This window comes from Oncorhynchus gorbuscha, linkage group LG21 (assembly GCF_021184085.1).
Source record: "Oncorhynchus gorbuscha isolate QuinsamMale2020 ecotype Even-year linkage group LG21, OgorEven_v1.0, whole genome shotgun sequence".
Lineage (NCBI taxonomy): Eukaryota > Metazoa > Chordata > Actinopteri > Salmoniformes > Salmonidae > Oncorhynchus > Oncorhynchus gorbuscha.
This window is the reverse complement of record NC_060193.1, coordinates 45,537,918-45,551,263: the sequence shown is the minus strand read 5'-3', so window position 1 is coordinate 45,551,263 and position 13,346 is coordinate 45,537,918.

The following is a 13,346-nucleotide window of genomic DNA, read 5'->3' as shown; positions in this document are numbered from 1 at the left end:
CCTACCCTAATCGTGTTTGGATATCTTTACTTTTGCAATATTATTTTACCTTATTATCTTACTGAAACAACATCCCGTTACTCTAATTTCCCCTATGGCTTTTCTGTTGGTAGATTGACTTCATTTGCATCAACAATACCTTTTGAATGATGCCAAAAGTCAAACACATAATGTCATGTTTGTGGAGGGAAACAACAGTCAATGTAAAAGGTTACTAACACATACCTTTTTCCTGCTTGTCCTCTGAACAGTGTTGTACATCCAGTGACATCCAGGGTTTTATCTGTTGTCCTATAATGTAAGAACAGAGAGGGGGCCGGTACTGGAAGGAGTGCATCGGTAAGCATCCCCCTTATAAGTCCTATAAACAAAGGATGGTCTCTGTCAGAGAGCCACAAGACTACAGCTGCAAGACGGCAACCTCACAGGGGCCAAACCAATGTAAATATCTCTATAAGCAGCATCAGAAGACTTGTGAATTACTGCAAGAAGACCACTGATGAATTTGTCATCGCCGCCCCGGATTACACAGACCGCAGTGATGGTGACGTCACCGTGCTCCACATTGCCCTTGATCTGTCCCAGTGTCCCAGAGTCTCATCTGTCACTGTGGTGTGATGGAACAGGGGTTGTCATGGAGACACCTGTCACCTGCTCCAGCCTAGCTGTGGGATACATGATTGATAAAAGACATGATTTTGACCAACAGCTGGAGCAGTTGGATTGAGAGAACGTCCAATGGAAGCTCACAGGTAACGGGATGACCTCTCTAGACATTCTATATCATGGTCCTGTAGTAGGATACACCTCTACACACCATGCTGCCAGACCTGTAGGGACAATGGATGTGTCAGTAGAAATAACGAGTGACCTAAGTGAAATCAACATTCTAACATTAGACCCAGTTATTTCCAATTCCACCCATTTCACAGCCATCTAAAGATGGAAGATAATGGTGGATGAATGTGTGTAAAAATCTACATTAGATCTACATGGATGCCTGAATCAGATCTTTATTAGAAGCATCACGCAGCCCAGACAAACGAGGGTATAAATGGGTTGTGGTGGTTGTGATGTAATGACTCCTCCTGTGATTCTGTTGTTGACCAGCAGAGGGTATCAGTCACTCGTTTAAAATCAATACACACCAAGCTATTTTACAGTACCTTCTAGCTTTGAATTTGGTACTGCATGTACCAACTGCTATTGTATTTTTACTGTCATGTTGATCATGTCAAGTGAAGAGTGTCATGTGGTATTCAGATAGTTTCCTATCCTCATTGTATGCCAGCGCAATGACACCCTATTCCCTATACAGAGTACTACTTCTGACCAGAGCCCTATGGTCCCCAAACAAAAGTAGGGCAATAGGGTGCCATTTCGGACTCAAGCAATGTTTGGGTCACATTTGATCAGCACATTGAAAAACATTAGAATGACTGTCTGAGGACCTCTAGTCCTGCCAATGGTCCTCACATGTCAAGGCTCAGGAGAAAACCCAGATGCAGACAGTTTCGAAGTAACAAAAGTTTATTACAGAAACAGGGGGGGGGGGCAGGAAAAACGACAGGTCAGAGGTCAGTGGTCCAGAGCAGAGTCTGAAAGGTACAGAACGGCTGGCAGGCTAAGGGTCAGGGCAAGCAGAGGTCAGTAATCTAGTGTGGTGTGACAAGGTACAGAATGGCAGGCAGGCTCAGAGTCAGGGCAGGCAGAATGGTCAAACACATGATCAAACATAGATAGAAAACAGGAACTAGAGAAAGACTAGAGCCCGGGAAAAACGTGGGCAGGCTTGATGAAACAAAACGAAAAGGCAACAGACAAACAGAGAAAATAGGTATAAGTACACTGGGGATAATGGGGAAGATGGGTGATACTTGGAGGGGGGTGGAGACAAGCACAAAGACATGTGAAACAGATCAGGGTGTGACACTCACAGATCCATCAGACCAGTTTCCACCAGCATGCAAATGAGACTAGAGAGAGAGAGAGAGAGAGAGAGAGAGAGAGAGAGAGAGAGAGAGAGAGAGAGAGAGAGAGAGAGAGAGACAGAGAGACAGAGAGACAGAGAGAGAGAGAGACAGAGAGAGAGACAGAGAGAGAGAGAGACAGAGAGAGAGAGAGAGAGAGAGAGAGAGAGAGAGAGAGAGAGAGAGAGAGAGAGAGACAGAGAGAGAGAGAGAGAGAGAGAGACAGAGAGACAGACAGAGAGAGAGAGAGAGAGAGAGAGAGACAGAGAGAGAGACAGAGAGAGAGAGAGACAGAGAGAGAGAGAGAGAGAGAGAGAGAGAGAGAGAGAGAGAGAGAGAGAGAGAGAGAACAAGAGAGAGAGAAAGAGAGAGAGAGAGAGAACAAGAGAAAGAGAGAGAGAGAGAGAGACAGAGAGAGAGAGAGAGAGAGAGAGAGAGAGAGAGAGAGAGAGAGAGAGAGAGAGAGAGAGAGAGAGAGAGAGAAGTAAGTGAACCTACCAATGATCCTGTGCACTTTGACTCAACAGACAGAAGCTTATGGCCAATTTGAGCAGTTTAATTTGAAATAGAACATGTGTGGGGTGATCAGAGTTTATGGGAATGTGTGAGAAAGAGCTGTGAAAACAGTCACTTTGCACTCCAAACCAAGCTGTCTAAGCTGTCCAGGCTGTCCAACAAACTTGGTAACATTTGCAGCAGAGTAACGTAACTTGCTGCAGTGTTCTTATTTTTAGCTGTAGGAACAGATTGGGAGCAGCAGGATGGCCAGACTGAACGTTCACACTAACCAACGTCAAATGTAGCACCTCACACAGACAGACAGCGAGGAAGAGGGTGTGTGTGTGTGTGTGTGTGTGTGTGTGTGTGTGTGTGTGTGTGTGTGTGTGTGTGTGTGTGTGTGTGTGTGTGTGTGAAGGAAGGAAGAAGGTGGGAATTAACATAGCCAGTGCTGATTGTATGCGACTCATGTCAACATCCAACTACAACAAGGGGAGTGGGCCAGGGATCCACAGATGTGGCACTGGGACTGGGACTGGGACTGGGACTGGGACTGGGACTGGGACTGGGACTGGGACTGGGACTGGGACTGGGACTGGGACTGGGACTGGGACTGGGACTGGGACTGGGACTGGGACTGGGACTGCCATGACTCATTCCTATGAGGTGTTAGTAGAAAACACATGCCTCAAATACAGTACAGCCTTCTGTTAGAGGAAATGGTGCTATAGGCTATAGGCTATATAACTAAATTGGTAAACAACGCCCTGTGGCACTGGGCGGTTAGCCAGCCAAGCGGTAAAGAGACACTAAGGTAGGCAGCAAGCCACGCATGACTGGAGACCTGCTTCAGCTGCGCAGCGTATGTGTTGTTGTGGCCCAACAAATGATATCCGCTGTTTGAATGACACACACCAAACACACAGGCCCAACCGACCCACAAACACATGCTCAGTCACGCTTGTATAACGCATAACACATACAGAGAGAGCTACACACACACACACACACACACACACACACACACACACACACACACACACACACACACACACACACACACACACACACACACACACACACACACACACACACACACACACACACACACACACACACACACACACACACACACACACACACACACACACACTGTTGAATGTGGGTCAAAAAGACCCACAGGAATTTGTTTTGATTCCTTATTCTGTTATGTGGATATTACAATGTGTTATATAGAGACACGTTGAATAATGTGGACCACGTTTTTCTTCCCCTGTGTGACTCAGTCGGTAGAGCACGGTGCTTGCAACACCAACGTTTTGGGTTCGATTCCCGCTGTGGCCACCCAATACAAAAAAAATGTGCGCATGCATGAAAGTAGGTTGCTATGGGGGAAAGGGTCTGCCAGATGGCGTATATTATCTCTACACGGTATACGATTGTGGGGAGACCTCTTGTGTGGTGTTTGGCAAAGATATGCAACAGATCCCACTGGTTCATGCAGTCAGCTACCGAGTAATGCTTTGTTGGAGAGGATTTCCTCAAACCTGTGGAACTAATGTGGAGTTAGGTCAACTCAGGAGTAAAGTGTTTGTACAAACATCATTTAATATGGGACTATGGTATGAGGTGGATTATGGTCACACAATGTGACTATTTCACAGGGTTTTGGAAGGAATTCCTAGCACTTGCCTTGATTGTGCAAGGCACACACACACACACGCACGCACGCACGCACGCACACACACACACACACACACGCACACACACACACACGCACACACACACATCTTACATATGACTTAATCCTTAGGTTTTTATCTATGCTGTCTTTGGAGGGAATCACACAAAATAAATCATAAGCAGATGAAATCAGAATAACACCATATCTAAACAACAGAGGACCAAGAAACATTTGCTCCCTCTCAGAAAGCCTTTGATAAAACCAAGAGAGATTCACTTTCCCTTGGCTAACCTAGATGGTTAGTGAACCTGACAATTCAGAGCAGGATGACACACAGAAATGGGCCGAGATGGAAGAGAAGGAACTGAGGAGGGAAAACTACCAGGAGGGAATTTTTGGAGAAAGGTCACTGTGGTGATGGGGTAATTCATATGTAAATATTTGGATGTGTCATTCTGCTGAGGAACACTCTGCATCAGTACGTCAGAGGCTGATTGGAGAGACTGACTCAGTGGTCCATCTGGGCTGAGAGGGGACAGAGAGGGAGAGAGGAGTAGGGGAGAATGTAGAGGGGACAGAGAGGGAGAGAGGAGTAGGGGAGAAGGTAGAGGGGACAGAGAGGGAGAGAGGAGTAGGGGAGAAGGTAGAGGGGACAGAGAGGGAGAGAGGAGTAGGGGAGAAGGTAGAGGGGACAGAGAGGGAGAGAGGAGTAGGGGAGAAGGTAGAGGGGACAGAGAGGGAGAGAGGAGTAGGGGAGAAGGCAGAGGGGACAGAGAGGCTTGTGAGACAGAGGGGAGAGAGAGGTTAAGGGGAGGGAAGGAGGAGAGGGGAGAGATGGGAAGACAGGGAGAGAGAGGGAGAGAAGGGAGAGAGGGGGCGAGAGGTGGAGAGACAGGGAGAGCAGGTAGCTGACTAGTGGTGGATAGTGGATATTCTGCATGATAAATGTCCATTGGGGTGGGGGTAGGGTAAAAATGTCAGTATAGGGGAGGGGGGGGGATCCATAGGGGGAGCAGCAGGGAAGTAGGTGGAGCAGGTAGCTGACTAGTGGTTGCTATTCAGCAGTTTGATGGCCTGTGGGGTAGAAGCTATTGGCCAGTCGTACATGATGATCCTGTAATGAGTGATGGAAATGAGGAGAACAGGCCATGGCCTTGGCTGGGGTCCCTGATGATCTTCCTGGCCTTCCTGCAATACCTGGTGTTGTAGGTGTCCTGGAGGGCAGGCTGTGTGCACCCAAGCGCTGTGTATTGCGACAGAGGTGTAGTTGCTGTACCAGGCCATAATGCCTGGACTTTCCCTTGGCTAACCTAGATGGTTAGTGAACCTGACAATTCAGGAGGAACCAGGCTGGGCATGTCCCCATCCTCATCAACGGGGCCGCCATAGAGACGGTCAAAAACTTGACGTTCCTCTGCGTACACATCTCAGAGGAGCTCTTCAGCATCCTGAGGTTGAAGAGTCGCTGTCGTGCCTTCTTCACCACGGTGTAGGTGTGCTCTGACCATTTCATCTCCTCTGAGATGTGTACGCAGAGGAACGTCAAGTTTTTGACCGTCTCTACGGCGGCCCCGTTGATGAGGATGGGGACATGCCCAGCCTGGTTCCTCCTGAAGTCCACGATCAGCTCCTTTGTTTTGCTGACATTGAGGGAGAGGTTGTTTATCTGGCACCACGCCATCAGAGTGCCTACCCCCTCCCTGTAGGCCATCCCGTCGTTGTTGTTAATCAGACCCACTACTGACGTGCAATCAGCGAACTTGATGATGGAGTGGGAACTATGTGAGGCCACGCAGTCGCGGGTATACAGGGAGTACAGGAGAGGACTGAGGACGCACACTTGTGGGGCCCCCGTGTTGAGAATCAGTGTCGAGGAGGTAATGTGGCCTAATTCACAGCCCGTCAGGAAGTCCAGGTCCCAGTTGCATATGGAGGAGTTCAGTCCCAAGGCTGTAAGCTTGATGGTCAGCATAGAGCCCAGAACCAACCAAACCATCCTTTTGGTTGGTAGCTAGGTAAGTTAGGTCATTGTCATGCGGCTGGAGCAGGAGGTTACAGAGGAAGCAGGCTGCCAGGCAGACTATTAAAGTGACGGTACACATTACACAGCTGAGTGAACTGAGGTGAGACAGAGAACATCTCCAGACAGAACCACGGTCAATAAAGAAAACACCCGGAGGAGAGAAGGGAGAAGGGTGTGTGTGCATGTGTGTGTGTGTTTATGTATGTTTGTGTGTGTGTTTGTATAGTGCCTGTGACAATTTTCTGGAATTCTCTGTAAATGATGTGTGCATGTGTGTGCGTGTGTGTGTGTGTGTGTGTGTGTGTGTGTGTGTGTGTGTGTGTGTGTGTGTGTGTGTGTGTGTGTGTGTGTGTGTGTGTGTGTGTGTGTGTGTGTGTGTGTGTGTGTGTGTGTGTGTGTGTGTGTGTGTGTGTGTGCGTCCGTGCACACACAAGTGTGTTTGTGTGTGTAGTATATGGAGGAAGACTGGACAGCCAGGTACAGATGTAGGATCTTAATTTGATCACTCTGTTGCAGGAGAACTTGATTCAATGCAGAAAATGTCTAACTTGAAGTGTATTTTGAAGTTGAAAAGGGCTTTTGAAATTTGTAATTTCTACTTGCAAATTTCAGATTTGATTTTTCCTCACGAAAAAATGATGACGCGTTTTAGATCATGTGATGCATCATCAGGGGATGGTTTCTCAATGTTGAAAGTTACACATCTCGAAAACCTGAATTGCTGACAAGCCAAACATTTTGGGACTACAGTATGTCAACAATGAACTAATGAAACCAAATACCAAAATAGCGTTTTTGGGTGGAGTTTTCCTCTAAGATCCTACATCTGTAGGCAGTGGATATTTTTCAAACCTAGAATTGGCTCCCAGTGCCAGTCTATGAAGCACTCTGCTGTCACTTCCTATCTCATCAAGGCAACAGGAGATGGCCTCTCTCTGCTCTCCTCCTCCTCCTCCTTTCCTCTTACAGCTCTGTCCTCTGTCTGTTGCAGGTGTCTTTGGTAACAAGTGGAAGGCATAGACAGTATTGCTGTCTGTATGCACAGCCTGGTTTGAATGAGTAATTACAGTCACTAGCACTGAATGTACAGTATAGACATATACCTGTATGCTGTAATTGAGGAACGCTCAACTCCGTTCTCTTATACCGAGGCAGAGTTGAGTGTTGTTAACTGGTTGTGGGATTTGCTAGCAACAACATTGAGTCACCATCAGTCGATGCTTGTAAAAAATGTCAATTCTGAAAACGCTCACCTGTACCAGTGGAGGCTGCTGAGGGGAGGAAGGCTCATAATAATGACCAGAACGGAGTAAATGGAGTGATCGCATCAAACACATAAAAACCATGTGTTTGATTGATTTCAAATCAAATCAAATGTATTTATAAAGCCCTTCGTACATCAGCTGATATGTCAAAGTGCTGTACAGAAACACAGCCTAAAACCCCAAACAGCAAGCAATGCAGGTGTAGAAGCATATATTTGATACCATTCCACTTGTCACACTCCAGTCATCACCACGAGCACATCCTCCCCAATTAAGGTGCCACCAGCCGCCTGTGACCTGTACCTATGTTTGTCCTGTACAACCGTGGTCCTTTCTGCAGGGCGCTGAAATTCATACTTCGAATAAAAACTTCTATTTGGAAACAACCGCCAACTTTTTCCTCATTTGTGTTGCTCAACTAAGCATGAATGTTCATGTGCCAACTGAATGTCAGATTACGTAGTACGAATTTCAACATCCCATGAAAAGACCGCAGTTGTACAGGACAAACGTAGGTACAGGTAAGCGTTTTCAGATTTTCTGAATTGACCTTCTTACAAGAATCGACTGATAGTGACTCACTGTTGTTGCTAACAAATCCCACGACCAGCCATCAAATCCATACCCCATATTGTGTAGTTTATCTTCCACTAAGTGAATATGACCTCAAAGACAAATCTCTGAGCATGTAGAAGATGGTACGCACGCACGCACACACACACACACACACACACACACACACACACACACACACACACACACACACACACACACACACACACACACACACACACACACACACACACACGCACGCACACACACACACACACGCACGCACGCACGCACGCACGCACACAGCACGCATGCACACGCACGCACACACGCACACACGCACACACACGCACGCACACACACACACACACACACACACACACACACACACACACACACACACACACACACACACACACACACACACACACACACACACACACACACACACACACACACACACACACACACACACCAGAGGCCACAGTGCATTGTCTTCAGCCCCAGGACAAAACTAGAGTGATTCTCAGCTCGGTGTATTGTTAACATCGAGAAGCCCAATCAAAATATTATGAGTGGGGGGTATTCTCTTCCTCTTTTCTCCCTTTGTTTATGTTTCGTTTTGGCGGTCTACCAATCAGAATGCATTACCGAGAAACATGTCTGGGTCAGATCCATTATGAGGCAAAACAACAAAGCAGGGTTAGGATCTTGCTCTTTGACAGCAAGTGGAATGATAGAGGTAGATATGGTTATGGATAAGGTGACTGGTAAACAGGATATCAGATAAACAGAGTAGCAGCAGCTTGTATGTGAGTGGGTGTGTAGAGTCAGTATAAATGTATGTGCATATTTTGCGTGAATGAGCAAATGATGGCGTGAGTGTTTGTGTTTGTGTTGCAGTGACCCTGTGTTTGTGTTGGAGTGACAGTGTGTGTGTGTTGGAGTTTTCAGTGTGTGTGTGTTGGAATGTTTGTGTTGGAGTGACAGTGTGTGTGTGTTGGAGTGACAGTGTGTGTGTGTTGGAGTTTTCAGTGTGTGTGTGTTGGAGTGACAGTGTGTGTGTGTTGGAGATTTCAGTGTGTGTGTGTTGGAATGTTTGTGTTGGAGTGACAGTGTGTGTGTGTTGGAGTGACAGTGTGTGTGTGTTGGAGTTTTCAGTGTGTGTGTGTTGGAATGTTTGTGTTGGAGTGACAGTGTGTGTGTGTTGGAGTTGACAGTGTGTGTGTGTTGGAATGTTTGTGTTGGAGTGACAGTGTGTGTGTGTTGGAGTGACAGTGTGTGTGTAGGAGTGAGTGTGTAGGGCCCTGTGAGTGTGCATAGAGTCAGTGCAAATACGGAAATATAAGGTCAATAAAGATACAAGGTGAACTTGGTCCGTGTAGCTATTTTATTAACTATTTATCAGTTGTATTGCTTGGGAATAGAAGCTGTTCAGGAGCCTGTTGGTGTCAGACTTGATGCACTGGTGCCTCTTGCCGTGCGGCAGTCTATGGCCTGGGTGGTTGGGGTCTTTTGACATTTGATCGTAGTCCATGAAGAGATGCAGGAGGAAATACAACATGTGTAGAGAGGCTGATGTCAAGATATCCTGTCTGTACAAATGAGCTCACCAAATTGAATTTGGAGAAATGAAAAAGAAAAGAGATTTCAATTAGCTAAATGAACAAATGATTTCATCATGAGTGGAAGTACACCGTGTGCTGTTCTCCTGGGGCTGAGACAATCTTGCACCAGTAGGGGAATTGCAACTGTTGCACCGATTTCCAGGTTCCAATTAGTTCCGCATCAGCGTTGGGGTCAACTCGAATAATCAGTCAATTCAAATATAAATTTAAACATGTACATAAATACCTTCCCATTTTCAGATAATGAGAAGTAATTGAAAATAGATGCTCCGTTTTCCTTTTTTAAAATTGGGATTTTAGTTTACTTCTTGAATTGACTGCATTCTATTGGAATTGACCCCCAACCCTGGTTAGTTCCACATAATGTATATGTCATGTTTCCTCCTGTACCCAACTGCCTCCCCCCACATCCACTGGGGCTCACCAACTGAGCAGCTGATCAAAACCTGTTATGGCATATTGACACAAAAGACAAGCTAATGGTTGCCCGCTGCTTTGAGTCACCCATAACATACTGCCAGAGAAGGTTATAAGTTAAACCGTGCTGCAAAATATGCTCAATGAGGCATTATACAAAGGCAGAAGGAATGCCTCCTATTGTCCAATAGATAAACAGTATACTGTTCATAACATGCACAGTATGTGTGACAGTGGGCAATGGAGCATAAGCTTAGGTTAGATTTCCTGTCGGTTCCCATAGGTATCTTTTATCAATGTTATTTTGTATTGCTTTATGTGAGACTATGAGGTCAGGTCCAATGGTGTCCCAAAAGACCCCTTGGGGCCCTGGTCAAAAGTAGAGTACTATAAAGGGAATAGGGTGTCATTTGGGATGCAACTATTGTGTGTCAAGCCAGGGACATCCAAAACAGCATCTACTCTAGCAAGGTTTCCATGATGCTGGGTCAGGTTGATCTGTGAGGTCCCTGTTTTGTCCACTGGGAACCATCCTTCTCGCTCAAGCAACCGCCCTCAAGAGTGCTGCCGCTGGTCTCTCGCTGAACTGCAGGGAACAGAGCTGTGACAGAGAAAACATCTGACAGACTGTCACTATACCTGGGCCACAGAGGTGAGGTGCTAAGAGTTAACCCCAGCAGCAGGAGATCTCTTAGAGTCTACACCTTTCCTACCAAGACGTTCTCTCTCTCTTTATCCTGTTGGTTACCTACCTACAGTACAGTGGGCTTCCAGGTCTAACAGAGAAAGTACTCACTGACCTTTGTAGAGAAAAAAAACTGCAGATTTGATCTGTGTCTATTTAAAGCACTAGGCTGGCTGCTGGCTGGCTGGAGAGCGAGCCAGGGTTATTATCGGCGCAGCCCCCTGGATGTGCTAACTCATTGAGTGGAAGGTGGCTGGGCTGGGCTGGGTCGGGCCGCCCCCCTACTGGGAGGAATAACATTGTATTAGCTGATGACACATCCCGATACTGCAGAGCCCCTGGGCTGGTTGGATGACTTCCTGCTTCCCGATGATGATAATGTCTTGTATGAATTTATTAAGATGCCACAGGAAGTGAAATTGTTGAGTGATGTCGCTCTTTATCCTGAGGCAGCACATCGTATTAGGCAGTTCCCATCGGATGAGGAGGATGAAGAGTGACATTTACATTTTAGTCATTTAGTTGACGCACTTATCCAGAGTGACTTACAGTTAATTCATCTCAAGACAACTACAACTAGTTGGGACAACTACATATCACAGTCGTAGTAAGTTTTTTAAAAATCTCTCAAAAAAGTAGTTATTAGCAAAGTCAGCTCTAGTAAGAGGGAAAAGAGTCAAGTGTGAGCGTTAGTTCACGAAAGGCTTTTAAAAAAATCATTATTTCTAACATAAAGAAAGGGGACAAAGAATCCTTTATGACGGTCTCTTTTGCTAATACAGTGAGCTCCAAAAGAATTGGGACAGTGACACATTTTTGTTGTGGTTTTGGCTCTGTACTCCCGCACGTTGGATGACATGATACAATGGCTAGGAGGTTAAAGTGCAGACTGTCAGCTTTAATTTGATGGTGTTACAGCACTTTTTGTACACAGTCCCACAATTTTAGAGGACCAAAGACCAAAAGTATTGGAACGAATTCACTTGTGTATCAGTGTTGCAAAAAGTTAAGTATTTGGTCCCATATTCATAGCCCGCAATGACTACAAGTTTGTGACTCTGCACGTTTGTGAATGGTAAATAATGTCTTGTGCAATTTTGGAGTCACTTTTATGAATATAATATGTTTCTAAACACTTCTACATTAATGTGGATGCTACCATGATTACCTGAATGAATTGTGAATAATGATGAGTGAGAAAGTTACAGGCAAACAAATATCACCCCCCCCCTGTTATTTTAATGGTGAGAGGTTAGCATGTCTTAGGAGTATGATATAAAATGCTAACCTCCCCTGTTATTTTAATGGTGAGAGGTTAGCATGTCTTGGGAGTATGATATAAAATGCTAACCTCGCCTGTTATTTTAATGGTGAGAGGTTAGCATGTCTTGGGAGTATGATATAAAATGCTAACCTCGCCTGTTATTTTAATGGTGAGAGGTTAGCATGTCTTGGGAGTATGATATTTCTGTCACTGAGCCAGTACTTTTGTAGCTCACTGTATATGTTGATTGGTTGTACAGCAACAGGGACATCACATAGCCCAAGTAACAAGTGGAGGCGGCTGAGGGGATGACGGCTCATAATAATGTCTGGAACGGCGCAAGTGGAATGGATTCAAACACATGGAACCCATGTGTTTGATGTACCACGAGCCCATCCTCCCCAATTGAGGTGTCACCAACCCCCTGTGCAAGTAACATTTGGCACAATATGCTTGAGTTTATTTCAGCTCTATTCTACACATCATTAAAGCTGTGTGATCTGTCTTAATGTACATTTCCATTTATGTTTAGTACGTTCCGTTGAGCCACTACTTGGCCTCCCTACATATGACATTTAAATGCCGTCCCTACAGTATAGCAGAGTATTGAGTGCTGCTGAAGTCTACACACAGGGGAGCTAGTACAAGGTCAGGAGAATGGGCGTCCAACTGGCTTGGTGGATGCTAGCAGACTGATGACCAATTCATACTCCCTTAGCAACCCCCCCACCCTACCCCCTGTGGGCTCACTAGACACTAAGTGCAAGCTTTCAATTGGCCACCGGATAAGTCCTGACCTTCTCTCCCACACAGCCAGGAAATGGACCATCCAAGAGGCATATATTTAGAACAAATAAATATATGGCTCTGGACCGTCCTAGTTCTTGCCTGTCTAGAACTCTTCAGTCACCAAGAATGTGATTCTGAATTTTCCAGACTATTTGATGAAAATGTTACTGTACCTTTTCCACTGGAGACAAAAGGTCAATTTTAAAGTCATTTCTCCATAACTAAATTGGTCTGTTTTTTTAAAATTCAATTTCATTCGCAATTGCAAAATGAAAAACACGTGGATTATGACGAATATAAATTTTAAGGCTCTGTTCAATCTGTATCGCTGAAGCATTACCGATTGCCCAATCCGAATATAAAGGTCATTTCCGACACGCAGCATTTACCGTGAATGCAGGGTGTCTGTCTACTGCATTAGCAGCAGTCTAGATGGCAGGCTAGCTCCACTGAGCTCCACACCTCTCAGGGGGGATCTCAGGATCTAGGTTAAGGTCTGTATACTCCGAGGGAGGGGTGCATCATGCCCGGGAGGGGAAGACCATAGGAGCTTTCCTCCCTCTCTTCCCAC